This window comes from Rhinoraja longicauda, chromosome 21, assembly GCF_053455715.1.
Source record: "Rhinoraja longicauda isolate Sanriku21f chromosome 21, sRhiLon1.1, whole genome shotgun sequence".
Taxonomy (NCBI): Eukaryota; Metazoa; Chordata; class Chondrichthyes; order Rajiformes; family Arhynchobatidae; genus Rhinoraja; species Rhinoraja longicauda.
Genome location: NC_135973.1, coordinates 38,188,950 through 38,211,263, shown reverse-complemented (window position 1 = coordinate 38,211,263; position 22,314 = coordinate 38,188,950).

Genomic DNA, 22,314 nt, shown 5'->3' with positions numbered 1-22,314 from the left:
TATGACGGAAATATTTCAAACGTCATTAGAAACAGGGATGGTGCCGGAAGATTGGCGCATTGCGCATGTTGTGCCTTTGTTTAAAAAAGGTTCTAAAAGTAAACCTAGCAATTATAGACCTATTAGTTTGACGTCTGTGGTGGGAAAATTAATGGAAAAGATACTTAGGGACAATATATATAATTATTTGGATAATCAAGGCCTGATTAGAAACAGTCAACATGGATTTGTGCCTGGAAGGTCATGTTTGACTAATCTTCTTGAATTTTTTGAAGAGGTTACCAGGGAAATTGATAAGGGCAAGGCTGTGGATGTTGTCTATATGGACTTCAGTAAGGCATTTGACAAGGTTCCACATGGAAGGTTGATTAAGAAGGTTAAATCGTTGGGTATTAATAGTGAGGTTGCAAGATGGATTCAACAATGGCTGAATGGGAGATACCAGAGGGTAACGGTTGACAATTGTATGTCAGGTTGGAGGCCAGTGTCTAGTGGAGTGCCCCAAGGATCTGTGTTGGGTCCACTGTTGTTTGTCATTTACATTAATGATCTGGATGATGGTGTGGCAAATTGGATTAGTAAATATGCAGATGATACTAAGATAGGTGGAGTAGTTGATAGTGAGGTAGATTTTCAAAGTCTACAGAGAGACTTGGGCCTTTTGGAAGGGTGGGCTGAAAGATGGCAGATGGAGTTTAATGCTGATAAGTGTGAGGTGCTGCATTTTGGTAGGACAAATCAAAATAGGACGTACAGGGTAAATGGTAGGGAATTGAGGAATGCAGTGGAACAGAGGGATCTGGGAATAACTGTGCATTGTTCCCTGAAGGTGGAATCTCATGTGGATAGGGTGGTGAAGAAGGCGTTTGGTATGCTTGCCTTTATAAATCAGAGCATCGAGTATAGAAGTTGGGATGTAATGTTGAAATTGTACAGGGCATTGGTGAGGCCGAATCTGGAGTATGGTGTGCAGTTCTGGTCGCCAAATTATAGGAAGGATGTCGACAAAATGGAGAGGGTACAGAGGAGATTTACTAGAATGTTGCCTGGGTTTCAGCACTTAGGCTACAGAGAGAGGTTGAACAGGTTGGGTTTTTATTCTTTGGAGCGTAGAAGGTTGAGGAGGGACTTGATAGAGGTTTTTAAAATTTTGAGAGGGACGGACAGAGTTGACGTGGGTAGGCTTTTCCCTTTGAGAGTGGGGAAGATTCCAACAAGGGGACATAGCTTCAGAATTGAGGGACAAAGGTTTAGGGGTAACATGAGGGGGAACTTCTTTACTCAGAGGGTTGTGGCTGTATGGAATGGGCTTCCGGTGGAAGTGGTGGAGGCTGGCTCGATTTTATTATTTAAGAGTAAATTGGATAGGTATATGGATAGGAGGGGATTAGAGGGTTATGGTCTGAGTGCAGGTAGATGAGACTAGGTCAGGGAGAATGGTCGGCGTGGACTGGTAGGGCCGGACAGGCCTGTTTCCATGCTGTAGTTGTTATATGTTAGAGAAGTCAATGTTCATACCTCTGGGGTTTAAGCTGCCCAAGCTCCCAGATGTAATGGAGGACAGAAGATCTAGGGGGGTAGAGGAACTGAAAGAAATTTTCATTAGGCGAGAAATAGTATTGGGTAGACTAATGGGACTGAAGGATGATAAATCCCCTGGACCTGATGGTCTGCATCTCAGGGTCCTCAGGGAGGTGGCTTTAGAAATAGTGGACGCATTGGTGATCATTTTCCAATGTTCAATAGATTCAGGATCAGTTCCTGTGGATTGGAGGATAGCTAATGTTATCCCACTTTTCAAGAAAGGAGCGAGAGAGAAAACGGGGAATTACAGACCAGTTAGCCTGACTTCAGTGGTGGGAAAGATGCTGGAATCAATTATTAAAGAGGTAATAACAGTGCATTTGGATAGCATTAATAGGATAAGTCCAAGTCAGCATGGATTTATGAAAGGGAAATCATGCTTGACTAATCTTCTGGAATGTTTTGAGGATGTGACAAGTAAAATGGATGAAGGGGAGCCAGTGGATGTAGTGTATCTAGACATTCAGAATTTTAAAATATTAATTTTTTAAAGCATATGTACAAATAATAATAAACGACAAACTGGTTATAGAGTTCTTGCATAGCTTCAATTTTTTAATTTTTAAAGAAAAAATAAAGATGAAAAGAGACTGAAAAAAAAGACTATAAACTAATAGAGAGAAAGCAAAGAAAAAAGAGAATTACAAACATAAAGATTATGGGGATAGATCCGGGAGTTAATGAGTATAGTTGTACATCCAACCTTAAACTCAAGTTTTAACTTTAGTTTTAAATTTTAGTTTTGTGACAAACCTATTTACTTTATTAAAAATTCAATAAATGGAGACCATATTTTAAAAAATAAATCCTGTTTGTCAATGAAGGCAAACCTTATTTTTTCCAAATGCAAGGTCTCGGTCATTTCCGTAATCCACATTTTAATTGTGGGGTTACTGTTTTTTTCCAAAATTTAAGTATTAATTTTTTCGCAGTTATTACACTGTAGTCAAGAAAGCGTCTCTGACTTAGCGTAAAGTTTGTAATGTGTTCTGATAATCCTAAAATTATTAATTTTGGATCTAAATCCAGTTGGTTATCGATAACTTTGGAAATGATTTTTAAAATATCGATCCAAAAATTTTGCATATTTGTACAAGTCACAAAAGTGTGAGTTAAATTGGCTTCTTGAAATTGACATTTATCACAAATAGGAGAGATACTTGGGAAGATCCTGTTTCATTTTGTCTTCGAATACTGTAGTCTGTGTAATATTTTAAATTGTATTAATGAGTGTCTAGTGTTTAATGAGCATTGATGTATGTGTTGTAAACTTTTGTCCCATATGTCTTGCGTTATGGGTTAAGCCAATTCGTCCTCCCATGCTCGTCTATATGATTCTGATGACGGAATGTCGGTATCTAAAAGAGTATTATAAATATAAGATATTAATTTATTTGTATTGTAGTGACGGTTCAAGCATTCATCAAGAATTCCTGGGCCTCTAAATCTATATTCTTGCGTATGTGATTTTATATAATCTCTGTGTTGTAAATATCTAAAAAAATTATTAGCATGTAATCCATACTTCTGTTGTAATTCCTGAAAAGAGAGAAAAGTTCCCTTATGATAGAGGTCTCTCACCATTTTAATTCCATAACTTTTCCATTGAATGAATCCTCTATCTGAGACAGACGGTTTGAAAGAAGGGCTATTTGCAATGGGTAGGAAGAAATATAAATTACTCAATTTTAAAGTGAGTTTTAATGTTTCCAAATACGGATAACACTATGTATAATCGGATTTCCTCCATATGTTTTTTTATTCAAAGTTATTGGGGCGAATAAGATCGCACACAATGTCAAATGATAAGCAATCCTCCTTCTCCAACTTTAATGAAAGGGAAATTTATGAAAGGGAAATCATGCTTGACTAATCTTCTGGAATGTTTTGAGGATGTGACAAGTAAAATGGATGAAGGGGAGCCAGTGGATGTAGTGTATCTATTTATTCAGAAAGCCTTTGATAAGGTCCCGCATGGGAGATTGGTGACTAAAATTAGAACAGATGGTATTGGGGGTAGGGTGTTGACATGGATAGAAAATTGGTTGGCAGACAGGAAGCAAAGAGTTGGCGTAAATGGGTCCTTTTCAGAATGGCAGGCAGTGGCGAGTGGAATGCCACAAGGCTCGGTGTTGGGGCCGCAACTGTTTACCATATATATTAATGATTTGGAAGAGGGAATTAGAAGCAACACTAGCAAGTTTGCAGATGACACAAAGCTGGGTGGCAGTGTAAACAGTGAAGAGGATGTTAGGAGGTTGCAGGGTGACCTGGACAGGTTGAGTGAGTGGCCAGATGCATGGCAGATGCAGTATAATATAGATAAATGTGAGGTTATCCACTTTGGCGGCAAAAACAAGGAGGCAAATTATTATCTCAATGGTGTTAGGTTAGGTAAAGGGGAGGTGCAGCGAGATCTGGGTGTCCTTGTACACCAGTCACTGAAAGTTGGCATGCAGGTACAGCAGGCAGTGAAGATAGCTAATGGTATTTTGGCCTTCAGAACAAGAGGATTTCAGTATAGGAGTAAAGAGGTTCTTCTGCAGTTGTATAGAGCCTGGTAAGACCACATCTGGAGTATTGTGTACAGTTTTGATCTCCTAATTTGAGGAAGACATCCTTGTAATTGAGGCAGTGCCGTGTAGGTTCACAAGATTGATCCCTGGGATGGCGGGACTGTCATATGAGAAAAGATTGAAACTGGAGTTTAGAAGGATGCAAGGGGATCTTATAGAAACATATAAACCAGGGGCCACAGTCTTAGAATAAAGGGGAGGCCATTTAAAACGTAGGTGCGAAGAACCTTTTTCACCCAGAGAGTTGTGAATTTGTGGAATTCTCTGCCATAGAGGGCAGTGGAAGCCAAATCACTGGATGGATTTAAGAGAGAGTTAGATCGAGCTCTAGGGGCTAGTGGAATCAAGGGATAGGGGGAGAAGGCAGGCACGGGTTATTGATTGTGGACGATCAGCCATAATCACAATGAATGGCGGTGCTGGCAAGAAGAGCTGAATGGCCTCCTCCTGCAACTATTTTCTATGTTTCTATGGAAGAGGGAGTGACCGGTATGAGACTCATCCTTGATTAAGCTGCTGGCCTTGCCGAGGTCGAGTGAAGTGTAGATGGAGTCAATGGAAGGGAGGTTGGTTTGTGTAATGGTCTGGGCTGCGTCCAAAACTCTCTGCAATTTCTTGCGGGCTTGGATGAAGCTGTTCCCAAACCAGGCTGTGATGCATCCCAATAAAATGCTTTATATGATGTACCTGTAGAAGTTTTAAGAGTTGTTGGGGGCATGTCAAACCTCCCAAGCCTTCTAAGGAAGTAGAGGCATTGCTGTGCTTTCTTGGGCATTACTTCACTATGGCTGGTTCAGGTGATTGCAGGTGATATTGAACTTGAAGCTTTCAACCATCTCTCCTTCAGCGGCGTCGATGGATACTGGGGTGTGTGTGCTGTAAGAAGTGTGTGCTGCAGATGCTGGTACAAATCGAAGGTATTGTCTGAAGAAGTGTCTCGACCCGAAACGTCACCCATTCCTTCTCTCCTGAGATGCTGCCTGACCTGCTGAGTTACTTCAGCATTTTGTGAATAAATACCTTTGGGGTGTGCGTATTGGTTGCTTCGTGAAGTCGATCATTACCGCCTTTGTCTTGCTTTTTTTCTTTCGTATGTCAACTACAACAATCAAAAGTGGCAATTAGTGCTTCAGAGTCCCGTAGTTGATGCTTTGCTGCAAATGTTGCCAGTTCTGTTGAACTACCCAGGGTGGACAATGAGGACGTAAAGCAGCTCCCACCCCTTTGCTTGCTGGCATTGAGGGAAAGGTTGGTGTCTTGGCACCAGGTTACGAGCTTCTCAATCTCCTTCCTGTACTCTGTGTCATCATTATTTGATATCTGGTGCACCACAGTGCTGTTGTCTGTGAGTTTGTGAAGTGAGTTGGATTTATACTTGACTACACAGTAGTGAATGCATAAGGAGTAGAGGAGGGGGCTGAGAACGCATCCTTGTTGGCACTAGTGTAGAGGATCATCCTAGAGGATCATTGGTTACCCATCCTCACTGATTGTCAGGAAGTCGAGGATCCAGTTGCAGTGGTGAATGTTGACTCCAAGTTCCATGAGTATGCAGATGAGCTTGGATGGGATATGGTATTGAAAGCAGAGCTGTAGTCTATGAATAGAAGTCTGACGTAGGTGTCCTTCTCAGCCAGGTGTTCCAGGGATGCGTGGGGCCAGGACGATGGCATCTGCCATGGACCTGTTGTGCAAGTAGGCAAATTGCAGTGGATCAAGGTCTGAAGAAGTGCCCCGGCCCGAAACATCACCCATTCCTTCTCTCCAGAGATGCCTGTCCCCCTGAGTTACTCCAGCATTTTGTGACTATCTTTGGTTTAAACCAGCATCTGCATTTCCTTCATACACAGAGGGTCAAGGTTGCTGGGTGGACTGGATTAAATGCGTTCCAAAACCAGCCTCTCAAAGCACTTCATGTTGGTGGATGTCAAGGTCACTGGACGGTAGTCTTGAGGCACGAGATCTTGCTTTTCTTCAGCAATGGATGATACTGGTCATCTTGAAGCAGGTGGGTAGCTCAGAATGGAGTAGGAAGGGATGAAAGATGTCTGTGAATACTCCCGCTAGTTGGTCCGCGCAGTTCCTAAGGACACAGCCAGGGATTTCTTCCGGACAAGTTGCTTTCTGTGGGTTGCCAATCTAACCATTGAAACAGTGACCCGTTAGAATAAGCACACGTGAGTCTGACTAGATGGATGTCATCACTTCATTGGCCTTCTGCTCAAGGCAGGAATAGAATGCATTATGTTCATGCATTATGTTCAGGGCCACACTATATGTAGGAACACTAGAGTGCCACAAAAGTCCCTCAATCTTGTTCCACAAATCAACTGGAACACGATTGATGTGTATTTCAATAACATTTGCCTACCACATTATTAACATAACCAAACAGTAACCTAATAATTTTGGTCACAGCAGTTTTAATTGACTCAGCCTCAGTAACATTCTGGGGCAGTAAATCCAGATTTCCACTATATTCTTTGTGAAAACGTTCTCACTCTAATTCTGCAGTATTAATCTAATTTTGTGATGATAATGGTTTCTCTGTTTCTGCTTTAAACGTAACCAGTTTATTGGTTAATGCGTAGCAAATGTATAAACTGTGCTCATAATGTAACCATTCGATTGCAAACCCCTCCCACTTCACCAGCTCCCATTCCGAGACAAAGTGAATTCATTCATATTTGGTGGAAAAATTATGCCCAACATTTCAGACAAATTTCAACCAGGCCCTGTATAATAACAACACAAAACTTGGTAACCTAATCCATGAGATAACAACCAAAATGAAGGCCAACATGCAATTAGTTTTTTTCACCGCCTGCTGTACCTGCACGCCAACTTTCAGTGACTGGTGTACAAGGACACCCAGGTTTCGCTGCACCTCCCCCTCACCTAACCTAACACCATTGAGATAATAATCTGCCTCCTTGTTTTTGCCGCCAAAGTGGATAACCTCACATTTATCTATATTATGTGGTCAGGAACCTGGTGAGGAAGGCCAGCTCTGTCCTGAGTTGCCCCCTCGACTCAGTGCAGGTGGTGGGAGAGAGGAGGACGATGGCAAAGTTAACATCGCTGCTGGACAACGACTCCCACCCCATGCAGGACACTGTCACTGCACTGAGTAGCTCCTTCAGTGACAGACTCCTTCACCCCAAGTGTGCGAATGAGAGATATAGGAGGTCCTTCCTTCCCACTGCTGTGAGACTGAACAACCAGCACTGCTCCCAGCAGACCAGTCAACAATAACAGCTAAGAACACACAGAAAACTGATGACAATTTATGTATCTTTTATTTATAATGAATGATCTCTTGCTCTCTTGCTATTCACTTTGCTGCTGTAACACTGTAAATTTCCCCAGTGTGGGACGAATAAAGGAATATATTGATTATACTGTATCTGCCATACATCTGGCCACTCACTCAACCTGTCACTCAATCTGCAAACTTGCTAGTGTTGCTTCTAATTCCCTCTTCCAAATCATTAATATATATGGTAAACAGTTGCGGCCCCAACACTGAGCCTTGCGGCACTCCACTCACCACTGCCTGCCATTCTGAAAAGGACCCGTTTACTCCTACTCTTTGCTTCCTGTCTGCCAACCAATTTTCTATCCATGTCAACACCCTACCCCCAATACCGTCTGCTCTAATTTTAGTCACCAATCTCCGTGCGGGACCTTATCAAAGGCTTTCTGAAAGTCTAGTTACACTACATCCACTACATCCATTTTACTTGTCACATCCTCAAAAAATTCCAGAAGATTAGTCAAGCATGATTTCCCTTTAATAAATCCATGCTGACTTGGACTTATCCTTTTACTGCTATCCAAATGCACTGTTATTACCTCTTTAATAATTGATTCCAGCATCTTTCCCGGTCAGGCTAACTGGTCTGTAATTCCCCGTTTTCTCTCTCGCTCCTTTCTTGAAAAGTGGGATAACATTAGCTATCTTCCAATCCACAGAAACTGATCCTGAATCTATTGAACATTGGAAAATGATCACCAATGCGTCCACTATTTCTAGAGCCACCTCCCTGAGGACCCTGGGATGCAGACCATCAGGCCCTGGGGATTTATCATCCTTCAGTCCCATTAGTCTACCCAATACTATTTCTCGCCTAATGAAAATTTAATTCAGTTCCTCTACCCCCCTAGATCCTTTGTCCTCTAGTACATCTGGGAGATTGTTTGTGTCTTCCTTAGTGAAGACAGATCCGAAGTACCTGTTCAACTCTTCTGCCATTCCATAATAATTTCACCCGTGTCTGCCTTCAAGGGACCAACATTTGACTTTGCTACTCTTTTTCTCTTAACATATCTAAAGAAGCTTTTACTGTCCTTCTTTATATTCTTGGCCAGCTTCCCCTCGTACTTCATCCTTTCAGCCTGTATTGCCCGTTTTGTTACCATCTGTTGTCCTATGAAAGTTTCCCAATCCTCTGCTTTCCGCTACTGTTTGCTGTGTTATACATCTTTTCTTTCAGTTTTATTCCATCCCTAACTTCCCTTGTCAGCCACGGTTGCCTCCTACTCCCCTTAGAATCTTTCTTCCTATTTGGAATGAAATGATCCTGCGTTTTCCGGATTATGCCCAGAAATTCCTGCCATTGCTGTTCCACCGTCATTCCTGCTAGGATCCCTTTCCAGTCAACCTTGGCCAGCTCCTCTATCATGCCTTCATAGTCCCCTTTGTTCAACTGCATCACTGACACTTCCGATTTAACCGTTTCCTTCTCAAATTGCAACTTAAAACTAATCATATTATGATTACTACCTCCAAGCGGTTCCTTTACCTCGAGTTCTCTTATCAAATCTGGTTCATTGGACAACACTAAATCCAGAATTGCCTTTTCTCTGGTAGGCTCCATTACAAGCTACTCTAAGAATCCATCTCGGAGGCACTCTACAAACTCTCTTTCTTGGGGTCCAGAACCAACCTGATTTTCCCAGTCTACCTGCATATTGAAATCCCCCATCACCACAGTGGCATTACATTTATTACATGCCAGTTTTAACTCTTGCTGCAACTTACACCCTACATCCGGGCTACTATTTGGGGGTCTGTAGATAACTCCAATTAGTGTCTTCTTACCTTTACAATTCCTCAACTCAATCCACAGTGACTCTACCTCGTCAGTCCCTATGTCTTCCCTCGCAAGGGACTGAATTTCATCCCTCACCAGCAGAGCTACCCCACCGCCTCTGCCCACCTGTCTGTCCTTTCTATAGGATGTGTAACCCTGAATATTAAGTTCCCAGGCCCGATCCTCCTGCAGCCACGTCTCTGTAATCCCCACAATGTCATATCTACCAACTTCTAACTGAGCCTCAAGCTCATCTACTTTACATCTTATACTTTGCGCATTCATATACCATACTGTTAATTCCTTACTCATCTCACCCATCACATCGATCCCTATCACACTTGGCCATACTCTCCTATTCCTTTGTGCGCTTTCTTTCCCGTTAATTCTGGGGTCATTAACTATCCCTTTACTCTCTTTCCCTTTAACTCCATCCTTGACTATCCCATTTGACGCTCCCTTCCCCCCTCTCCAATCATGCAAGAGGTGTAGAAGCGTGAAAATGCACACCTCCTGAGTCAGGGACAGTTTCTTCCCAGCTTTTATTATGTGACTGATCCATCCTATCACCAACTAGAGAGAGTGGGCCTAAGCTACCATCTGCCTCATTGCTGTTCGCTATTCCTTTCATTTCATGTCTGTACACTGTGACGGCTTGATTGTAATCATGTACTCATTGCTGACTGGTTAGCACGCATCAACAAAGCTCAGTACACTTGACAAAAATAAACTAAATTGATCTAAAGAAACTAACCTAATATATGTACCTGACTATGTTTAAATCTCAGGTTTAGTTTAGTTTAGAGACACAGCACGGAAACAGGTCCTTCGGCTCACCGGTTCCGCGGCGACCAGCGATCCCCACACATTAACACTATCCCATACACACTAGAGACAGTTTTTTTTACATCTACCAAGCCAATTACATCTTTGGAGTGTGGGAGGAAACCGAAGATCACGGAGAAAACCCACGCAGTTCACGGGAAGAACGTACAAACTCCGTACAGACAGCACCCATAGTCGGGATCGAACCCCGGTCTCTGGCACTGTATTTACTGTAAGGCAGCAACTCTACCGCTGCGCCACCGTGACCGCCCCACCGTGTATGCCAAAGGCTTTCTGCAGTCTTTGGCAATAATAACAGTATGTTTAATGTTTAGTGTTGGAAACAGGCAGATAGCATTTTAATTCAAAGGCCCTTTGCAGAGTGTCATAGTGTTCTGTAAGAGGATGCTGGGTGATTCAGTGGTGAGTTCTGCAGTACTTGGCAGTTGTTCTTTCAATACGATGCCTCTATAAAAGAGAAACTTATTGTTAGTACAGTTCCAGTTGAGTGCAACGTCTAAATGTAGAAGTCTGATTATACTGAGGCTATGTAATTAAAATGTATCAACTGTGTACGAGAATTTATAAGGCTGTCAAGACTTGGAAGAAAGCCACAGATAATAGCTATATCTAAATTGAGGCTTCAGTCTTACCATGACAGTGAAATCTGCAAAAGATCATTCTAAAATCATAAACTGGTTCTAGAGCATAGAGCATAGAACATACATAGAGCATAAAACATAGAACATAGAGCACAGAACATAGAACATAGAGCATAGAACATAGAGCACAGAACATAGAACATAGAACAGTGTAGCATAGTACTGGAACTGATGCTTTGGTCCACAATGTACATGCTGAACATGATGCCCAGTTGAACTGATCTCTATTGCCTGTACATACAATATGATACGATAATACTGAGGAATGGTTGATGGAGAAATGTGAGGTATTGCTTATTGGAAAGTCTAACGTGGGCAGGACCTACACAGTGAATGGTAGGGGTCTGGAGAGAGTTGCAGAGCCGAGGGATCTAGGAGTCCAGGTGCATGGTTCCTTCAAGGTGGAGTCACAAGTAGATAGGGTGGTCAAAAAGGCTTTTGGCACATTGGCCTTCATCAATCAGAGTATTAAGTATAGAAGTTGAGATGTCATGTTGCAGTTGTATAAGACGTTGGTGAGGCTGCATTTGTGTTCAGTTCTGGGCACCATATTATAAAAAATATGTTATCAAGCTGAGGCTTGAAAGGTTGCAGAGAAGACTAACAATGATTGCCAGGACTTAAGGGTCTGAGCTATAGGGAGAGGTTGAACGTGCTGGGACTATTCCCTGGAGTGCAGGAGGATGAGGGGCGATCTATCAGGGTGCATAAAACCGTGAGAGGAATGGACCGGGTAGTCCACACTGTACCATGCTATGCCTTTAGAGTAATTCTCCTCTTATTTTATACCTCAACCCTTAATGCATCAGTGGAAATGCCCTCTAGTAGATTCACTCCAAATCCAGGCGTGACATTCTCCCTGATTAATAAAACAACTCCTCCACCGCATTCACTCCCCTGCATCTCATCTGAAGCATTGAAGCCCAGTCATGTTCCTCTTGCAACCAACTATCCGTAATAACCACATCATCAATCCAAGCAGAGAGCCTGGCTCGAGTTGCATCAGCTTTACCCACAATATTCCTTGCATTGAAGTAAATACACTTCAGTCCTTCATTATCCCAATATTCAAGATTCAAGACTCAGATTCAATTAATTGTCACATGCACCAATTAAGGTACAGTGAAATTTGAGCCATACTAAGTGAAAAGCAACAAGACAAATAAAATTTACCATAAACATCCACCGCAGCGAATTCCACATTCCTCACTGTGATGGAAGGTAATAAAGTCCAAGCATCTTCCTCGTTGTTCACCCGCGGTCGAGGCTGTTAAACCATCCGCAGTTGCCGCTGCCGACGGTCCGAAGCCCTCGCGTCGGGATGATCGAAACTCCCGTGTCGGGACGTTTGAAACACTCACCGCGGCATAGAGCTCCCGAGTCAGCCTCTTCTTACCAGAGACCACGGGCTTCATGGTGTTAAAGTCCTCAGGCCTCGTGGTTGGAGCTCTCCACAGTCGATCCTCTACAAAGAATCGCAGCTCCGCGATGTTTTAAGTCCGCTCTGTGGTGTTAAAGTCCGCGCCGCGCCCGCGGCTTGAAGCGCCGGGCCGGTCTCCAGGAAAGGCCGCCAACTCCTCGATGTTAGGCCGCAGTGGGGACGGAGATCGGATACGGAGAAAAATCACATCTCTGTCGAGGTAAGAGATTGCAAAAATGTTTCCCCCAATTCCCACAAAAAACAAACCAAGAAACATTAAAACATACTTTTAACACATACTTAAAATAATAAAACCAGTAGACAGGACAGACAGACTGTCGGTGAGGCATCATGAACATGCTTGTCCCTCCATTGAAACTTACTTATCATAACGTCCTCATCAGCCCTTTTGTTTGCTGACCTGCTGCTCTGGGTCCTACTGGTGGTCTCTGGTCTTCTGTTATCAAAACATTGTTTGCGTGGAGCGATGCAAATGTCTATTTTGTATTTCTGGTAGATATAATGGAACATTTAGTATTATCATATAACGCTAATTTATATGGTTTTATAAAAATATGATAACATTAAATTAAATAGTGAGTTATCTCAGTGGTATGAATATCTGTCTCTTCCTGTTACAGTCTGTCCTGTTCACTCACCTGCCACCCACGCCCACCACGTTAAGCCCACTCCCCTCACCTGTTCACTCACCTGCTCCAGATCACCAATCAAGCCAGAATATAAACCCTTCCTGCACACACACACACTTTGCCAGATTGTCCTTAGCCCTCATGCAAGACTCTCCAGCATTCTCTCGTGGACTGATTTCCCGTTGCCGACCCTGCCTGCTCCCGACCTTTATGCCTGTCGTAGCCCTGGTGAACGCCTCAGTCTTCTGTCCCCGACCACGAGCAGGTAGAACTAATGCTCATTCTAAAACAACTTCCTTGGTTCCGTGTGCTGCATTTGGGTCTACCTGCGGTCCGTTACATTACAATCTAGCCAAGACATGGACCCAGTACACACAGCGTCACCACTGAATCGCTTTGAGCGGATCGAGAGTGCGCTCCAACAGCAGCAGGAGAGTTTTGCCAACGCTCTCGCTGATACTCGCCGGAGTGTTTCCGTCTTGGAGCACACAATGACCACATTAGCCAACCAGATGCAGCAGTTGACCGCGGCGCTAACGCAGCCGACAGCTGCAGCTTCAACGGCTGCTCCTCTGCCACCTGCGCCTGAGCCCTCACCACCCAGCCCCACCCCTGAACCCCTGGTGGGGCTGCCAGAACGCTATGCCGGAGATCCTGAAGGCTGTGGACCTTTTCTCACAAACTGTTCGATCCTGTTTTCCCTGCAACCCCGTACCTTTGCCACGGAGGAGGCGAGGGTGGCCTTCGCCATTATCCACCTGACAGGCAGAGCACGGTTGTGGGGAACAGCCGAATGGGATCGTGGGACACCAGCCTGTTCTTCCTTTCGGGCTTTTTCTGAGGAGCTTCGCAAGGTTTTTTGCCTGGGGCCTGAGAGCTCCGACGCAGGTCGAGGACTTTTTCACCTGAGTCAGGGGGTTCGGACCGTGGCTGACTACTCCATTGATTTACGTACTCGGGCTCGTTGGAGTAACTGGAACATTTCTGCTTTATGTGATGCTTTCCTGCATGGATTAGCTGACTATGTTAAAGACGAGCTAGTCTCCTATGAACTACCTGCCACGCTCGATGGGGTCATTGAGTTCGCCATCCGGATTCAGACATGGAGACGGGAGAGGCGTCAGGGGCCCGCAGAACATCATCCCCGGGGCCGCCCCTGGGTAGCCGCTGCCTCAGCCAGCACAACTAGACCAACCGGACAACCGCCTGAGGAGACAGAGCCGATGCAGCTGGGTCGTTCCCACCTGTCTATGGAGGAACGGCAGCGCCGGCACCAGAACAACCTCTGCCTCTACTGTGGCCAGGGTGGCCATTTTCTCACCAGCTGTCCGGCAAAAGGGGAGAGCTCATCAGTGACTAAGGGAGTCCTGATGAGCCGCACCCTCTCCTATCGTCCCGGGTCCTGTAATGTCAAGCCTGACGCCCTGTCCCACTGCTTTCCAGATGAAGAGGGGCCTTCCCCGGAGCCCGACTCCATCCTTCCTGCTCCGTGCCTGGTTGCTGCAGTTTCCTGGGAGATCGAGGAGAGAGTGAGGGCCGTCCTGGAGGACCAGCCCGGCCCCAGCACCTGTCCCCCGGGTCGCCTGTTTGTTCCCCAGGCTCTCAGGGGGGACATCCTCAAGTGGGCCCACGACTCCCGTCTCTCCTGTCATCCCGGCATCCAGAGGACTAAAGATGTCGTCCAACAACGTTTCTGGTAGGCCATGCTGGATGAGGATGTCCGGGGGTATGTCAACGCCTGCCCAGTTTGCAACCAGCACAAGCCATCCCATAAGGCTCCTGCCGGACTTCTGCAGCCCCTGCCTGTGCCTCATCGCCCGTGGTCCCTCATATCCCTGGGCTTTGTCACCGGTCTGCTGCCGTCAGATAATAATACCACCATCCTGATGGTGGTAGACTGGTTTAGTAAGATGGCACACTTCATCCCTCTCCCAAAGCTGTCATCCACCAAAGAAACAGCCATGGTCATTCTCCAACATGTGTCCCAGCTCCACGGTCTACCAGTTGATGTGGTTTCCGACCGGGGGCCCCAGTTCACATCCGTTTTCTGGAGGGAGTTTTGCAAGCTGCTGGGGGCCACAGTCAGCTTATCCTCCGGCTTTCACCCCCAGACCAACGGCCAGATGGAGAGAAAGAATCAGGAGATGGAGACGGCCCTGCGGTGCATGGTCTCTCAGAACGCCTCCTCCTGGTCCCGTCTGCTCCTGTGGGTGGAGTACGCCCACAACACATTGACCAGCTCGGCCACTGAACTTACTCCCTTTCAGTGTGCCTATGGCTTCCAGCCTCCACTTTTTCCGGCCCAGGAGGAGGAGGTATCCTATCTGTCTGTCCAGTCCTTCATCCGCCACTGCCATCGAACCTGGGTCCGAGCACGAGCTTCTCTGATGCGTGCGGCAGACCGCTACTCGGTAGCAGCCAACAGACCCCGCTCTCCAGGCCCCACCTACCAGATTGGCCAGAAGGTTTGGCTGTCCACCCGAGACCTCCCTCTTCAGGTGGAGTCCAAGAAACTGGCACCCAGGTTCACTGGGCCCTTCGAGATTGAGAGGATCATCAACCCAACGGCGGTGTGACTGAAGCTTCCTCGGACCATGAGGGTCCACCCGACGTTTCACGTCTCCAAGGTGAAGCTGGTCCAGGAGAGTCCCCTTTCGCCAGCAGCTCCACCACCGCCACCTCCACGCTTCAGCGACGGGGGCCTTGTCTACACAGTCCGTCGCCTGCTGCAGTCCCGCCTGCCGCTGAGGGAGGGGCCTGCAGTACCTCGTCCACTGGGAGGGGTATGGTCCAGAGGAGAGATCCTGGGTCCCTGCTCGACACATTCTCCAATCCCGACTCATCAAGGCCTTCCATCTTCAACACCCCGACCAACCGGCTAGGCCCACTACATCTTCAACACCCCGACCAACCGGCTAGGCCCACTACATCTTCCAGAGGGGCACCCCGGATAACCTCGCCGTCTGTTGCTCCAGATTCTCCGGAGGAAGAAGAATCATCTGGTGACGAGGAGATTTCCAGTCCCGGGCACACTAGGGCTGGAAGTCTTGAGGGGCCATCCTCTGATGAGGATGATTCCCCCCACCAGTCACCTGCCTCCCACCCGGTTGAGACTATGGAATGGGACGGCGTCTCCGAAGAGTATTAGCCCACCTCCACAGCCCCTCCTCCCACCTGGTTTCTGATTATTGACTTTTGGGGACATCAGGAGCCGTCCCTTGAGGGGGGGGTTCTGTCACAGTCTGTCCTGTTCACTCACCTGCCAGCCACGCCCACCACGTTAAGCCAACTCCCCTCACCTGTTCACTCACCTGCTCCAGATCACCAATCAAGCCAGCATATAAACCCTTCCTGCACACACACTCTTTGCCAGATTGTTCTTAGCCCTCATGCAAGACTCTCCAGTATTCTCTCGTGGACTGATTTCCCGTTGCCGACCCTGCCTGCTCCCGACCTTCATGCCTCGTCGTAGCCCTGGTGAACGCCTCAGTCTTCTGTCCCCGACCAGGAGCAGGTAGAAATAAAACTCATTCTAAAACTACTTCCTTGGTTCCGTGTGCTGCATTTGGGTCTACCTGTGGTCTGTTACACTTCCCCACCCAAGTTTCTTGCTAGTTTCACTGCGCATATCCTTTCGTTATCACCTTTTCCACAGCCAACAATGGACCATTGTGTGCTCCACCATCCCAGAGTCATTTGTTCTGTCTCTTTTCAACCTCTTGTTTCCCTCTCCCCTGAGTGTCAGTCTGAAGAAGGGACTCGACCTGAAACATTACCAATTCCTTTCCTCCAGAGATGTTGCCGAACCCGTTGAGTTACTCCAGCTTTTTGTGTCTATCTTTGGTATAAACCAGAACCTGTGGTTCCTTCCTTCACATTTAGTATTATCAGTTTGGTTTTGGACAAAATGACAACTCTATTATTTAGATTCTGGCAAGGTGGTCACTTTTATGTATGGCAGATTTAAGATCACAGCAATGGTTTTTGTGGGAGCACAGTGTTTTTGTGGAAGGCTATTTGATGAGAGTGTGGTTATATCAATTTTGCCCGATTCAGATATTGGAAGCTGGACTGCATGGTTGATGCCTGGTACCAGACTTAGCTGGGACTTATGGCTTCCAATTACCATCCATATATTACTTGTTTTAATTCATGAATCTGGCACCCAGATATTTGTAGCAATGATGATTCGATCTTGCCAAGTAAGAAATTGCATCTGGTATTATTAAAGTCTACATATTGGCTAAAGTATACACATTGGCTTGTCTACATATTGGCTTTCATGGCCACTGGACACCGTAAAGTATATCACAGTGAATAAGATGTTTTTTGAAGTATAGTCGTTGGTATTCTGGAGGGAACGTGCCCCTCCAGTTAGCACAGAAGCCCACTCAAGATAATGAGATAACGGCCCAGATATGTTGTTTAGCTGAAGGATTAATGTTAGCCTGATATGAAACTTCAATTTAACATCTTAATTAAGAAATTAACATCTTCAATGGCATAACAGTCCCTAAAACTGCTCAAGAGACAGATTAGATTATTAGAGTGGAGTCTCTGGAGTGGGACTTGAAAATGCAGTCTCCTGGTTCAGTAGTGAGCCATGTCTAACAATGTATTTCCTGTATTTTGTAGAGTATGGCGAGTCTGAAGGCTTGTAACTTTGTTAAAGAAATTTATTGCGGTAGCAATATTCAGTTACAAAGATAACAATCGAGATCGCAGACAACCATTAAACTCAAACTATTCACATCGAAGTCCTCTTCCCACTGACTGGTTTTGGGCACCAAAACCACCACGTGACCTTGCTGGCCAATCCGAGGGTTCGACTCTCAGGACCAATCCCTATGGTCGCTACATGACCCCCCCCCCAGAACCCGAGGTACGGAATCTAGCAGGGAGCCGGATTTCGCAACCAGAACGAGTAAGGAGTGGGGCTGCAGGCACCACAGGAGCAGGAGGTCCCGGGTCGGAGGAAATTGCAGGAGGACGGCCCCGTCGAGGCGGTTGACCGGCCAGGACAGGACGGTCCTGATCCAAGTGGGCAGGTTTGAGCCTGGACACAGAGATGACCTCTCTCCTGCCCCCAACATCTAAGGTGAAAGTGACCGTCCCTTTACGCAACACGCGGAACGGTCCTTCATAGACCCTCTGCAACGGGGAACGATGGGCATCCCTACGCAGAAACACAAATTCACAGTCCTTCAAGGCTGGCGGTTCATGCACCATGAAACACCCGTGACGTGAAGTAGGAACCGGAGCTAGGGAACCCACTCACACCCGGAGTGATGCTAAAACCGACGGAACCGAGGGCTGCTGTCCAGAGGACTCCGGAAGGAAATCCCCGGGCACTCTGAGTGGCGAGCCATATACCAGCTCTGCAGACGGTTCCGAGATCCTGCTTAGGAGTAGTACGGATGCCCAGAAGGACCCAGGGCAGCTGATCCAATCAGGGCCGTCCAGCCGCGCACTGAGGGCAGACTTAAGTTGTCGGTGAAACCTCTCCACGAGCCCATTAGCCTGTGGGTGATACGCCGTGGTCTGCTGCAATCTGGAACCGTACAGCTCCGCTAGCGTAGCCCAAAGAGTAGAGGTGAACTGGGAGCCCCGGTCGGTGGTGATGACGGACGGAACACCGAAACGGGCCACCCAATGCAGGGCCCGGGCACAAGAGGCGGCGGAGATGTCGGACTACGGGAAGGCCTCTGGCCAACGGGTAAATCTGTCAACCACCGTGAGTAGGTGAGTGTAGCCACTAGAGGAAGGTAAAGGCCCAACTAAATCCACATGAATGTGGAAAAAACGGACCTCAAGAACCACAAACTCCTGCACAGGAGGTTGGATATGCCGGTGAACTTTGGAGGTCTGGCAGGGAACACAGGATCGGGCCCAAGCGGCTACTTGCTTCCGCAGGCCATGCCAAACAAATCTAGCGGCTACTAAGGCGGAGGTGGAGCGAATGGACGGGTGCACCAGCCCATGAATGGCATCAAACACCCGACGCTGAAGGGCGGCCGGCTCCACCGGCCTGGGGCGGGAGAGGGAAATATCACACCAGACGTATGTACCCGCAGGCCCACAAGCCACTTGGGCCAACTTCAACCCCGAAGTGGTGGAGTGATATGCTGAGGCAGTGTCTGCCAGGCGCTGTGCCTCCGCAAGCTCCTGGAAATCTACCTCGCATTCCACCGCTGAAATTGAGGAAACGGCTGGCCTGGACAGGGCATCAGCAACGGCATTAAGCTTACCCGCGACGTGGCGAACATCCGTGGTAAACTCTGAGATGGAAGTCAGATGCCGCTGCTGGCGGGCCGACCATGGGTCAAACACTTTTGAAAAAGCGAAAGTCAGCGGTTTATGATCAGTAAAGGCCACAAATGGGCGGCCTTCTAGAAAATACCTAAAGTGGCGGACAGCTAAATAAAGAGCCAGAAGCTCCCGGTCAAAGGCGCTATATTTCAGCTCAGCCTGATTAAGTTGTCGGCTGAAAAACGCCAAGGGCTGCCAACTGCCATCAACATGCTGTTCCAAGACCCCTCCCACCGCCACGTCTGACGCATCGACCGTCAGGGAGGTGCTCGGGTGGACGAGCATGGTGGCGTCTGCCAGAGCCATTTTAGCTGCCTCAAAGGCCGTCTCGGCCGCAGCGGACCACTCTAACTCGACAGGTTTGCCCGCGAGACACTGGAAGAGCGGACGCATGATCCGTGCTGCTGCCGGCACGAACCTGTGGTAGAAATTCACCATCCCTACAAACTCCTGCAACCCCTTTGCCGTGGAAAGGCACGAACAGCCTCCACTTTTTCCGGCAAAGGAGTGGCACCGGCCGAGGTGATCTGGTGACCTAGGAAATCAATAGAGGAGAGACCAAATTGACACTTTGAGGGGTGAATGATTAGCCCGTGGTCTTGAAGCCGCTGGAACACGGTCCGTAAATGAACCAGATGTTCTTGCTCTGAGCGACTGGCGACCAGGATATCATCCAAATAAATAAAAACAAAAGACAATTCCCGACCGACATGGTCCATAAGCCTCTGGAACGCCTGCGCCGCGTTTTTCAAACCGAAAGATATACGCAACCATTCGAACAACCCGAATGGAGTGATCGTGGCAGTCTTCCGGATGCACAGGAATCTGGTGGTACCCCCTCACCGAATCAATTTTGGAAAACACCGTAGCACCTTCCAGACTAGACGAGAAGTCCTGGATGTGCGGTATGGGGTAGCGGTCTGCAGTGGTGACGGCGTTAAGATGCCAGTAATCTCCACATGGTCTCCACCCCCCAGATGCTTTGGAGACCATATGCAACGGAGAGGCCCACGGGCTGTCGGAACGACGGACAATGCCCATTTGTTCCATCTTCTGGAATTCTTCACGCTCAACCATTAGTTTGTCTGGCGGCAACCTCCGGGCCCGAGCGAAAACGGGGGGCCCCTTGGTGGAAATATAATGGACAACGCCGTGCTTTGCAGATGGAGCGTCAAAACGCTGAATGAGCAGCTCTGGAAACTCAGCCAGGACCTCAGCATACGGGTCGGAGGCCGTGACTACGGCCTGGACAGTCGGGCTGGGCGGGGTGGCAGGTGGTGGAGCAGCGGGCTCATCGCTGCTAGCGGAGGATCGAAGGCCTTTACCTCGGACATCGGCCACTAGCAAAAAGGCCCGTAGAAAATCTGCGCCCAGGATTGCCTGACCGACTTCCGCGATGATAAACGACCATTCGTAAGTGCAGGTACCGAAAGACAGAGACATTGCCCACATGCCATACGTGCGGATGGTGCTTCCGTTGACCGCGATGAGGGTAGGCCCTCTCTTACCCGATCGAGCTTCGAGATCGGTCGGCGGTACGATGCTTACTATGGCTCCCGTATCGACTAAGAACTCTGTGTCTGTGAATCGATCCACGACGTAGAGGCATCGGTTCTGGCCAATCGCAACTGCCTCTATGTACGATCGGCCGAGGCATTTCCCGAGAAAGTGCAAGGTGAGGGGCAGTTGCGGGCTTCTCCACCCCATCGCAGATGATAATAACACCAGCCACGCTTGTGAGGATCCTTTTGGCGGTGTTTTGGAGAAATGGCGGGAGTCGCGGCGCCATCTTGGTGTCGCGGCGGGCTGCCCGATGGTGCCGAGACTCTGTTGATCGAACTGTACTTTCGCGATTTCGACGCCATGAGCGCATCGGCTTTCTCCGCGTATGCCACGGGGTCCTCGAAAGAACAATCCGTGAGCATAAGCCTAACGTTTTCTAGAAGTTGCTCCCGGAATGCCTGCTTAAACATGAGGCAATCCTTGTGCCTGCCTGCCAGCGCCAACATTTCGGCCATGAGGACAGACGGCAGCCGATCTCCAAGATCTGGTAGATGCATAAGCCTCTCGGCTCGATCATGCCTACTAAATCCGAAGGTTCGAAGCATGATTACCTTCAGCGCTTCGTACTTGCCGTCTGCAGGAGGGGAGGTGATGAACTGCATCACACGCGCGGACGTCTCAGGCGGTAGAGCACTGACCAGGTAATAATATTTCGTATCGTCCACCGAGATGCCTCTCAGATGGAACTGCGCTTCAGCATGCGCAAACCAAAGGTGTGGTTGGTGCGCCCAAAGTTGAGGAAGATGAACGCTGACCGCGTTTAGCTGCGGTACGCCGGGCGTTAGAACCGGAGCAGGGGCGTCCTGTCCCTGCATGGTAGGTGATTGGCTAGATCACGTCGGGGTCACCCATATGGCGAGTCTGAAGGCTTGTAATTTTGTTAAAGAAGTTTATTACGGTAGCAATATTCAGTTACAAAGATAACAACCGAGATCGCAGACGACCATTAACTCAAACTGTTCACATCGAAGTCCTCTTCCCACTGACTGGTTTTGGGCGCCAAAACCACCATGTGACCTTGCTGGCCAATCTGAGGGTTCGACTCTCAGGACCAATCCCTATGGTCGCTACAAGAGTTAACTCACTTCTGATCTGAGAACTCACTTCAGGGACTGAAGAAGGGTCTCAAGCCGAAATGTCACCTATTCCTTTTCTCCAGAGATGCTGTCTGACCCGCTGAGTTACTCCAGCTTTTTGTGTCTATCTTCTGATCTCTGGGTGCAGGTCTTAAAAGATTATGGTCTCTATTTTATCTGGAAATTGTGTTGGAGCAGAAGTAGTTGATATAGAATGGCAAATCCACAGAGATGATAAGGTTGTTTGAAGGTACACTTTTTCTGAAGCAGTCAATTAATCATAGAGAATCCTAATGATACAGCACAGAAATAGGCCCTTCAGCCCACAGATTCTCCACTGACTATCAACCACCGACTTACCAACCACACAATTGTATTTAGATTGGGTTTGTTTACACATACAGCATGGAAACAGGCTCTTTGACCCTCTGAGTCCACGCCGACCAGCGATCACCCATACATTAGTTCCATTTTATCCCAATTTCGCATCCTACACATTAGGGGTAATTTTACAGAAGCCATTTAACCAACAAACCTGCACATCTTTGGGATG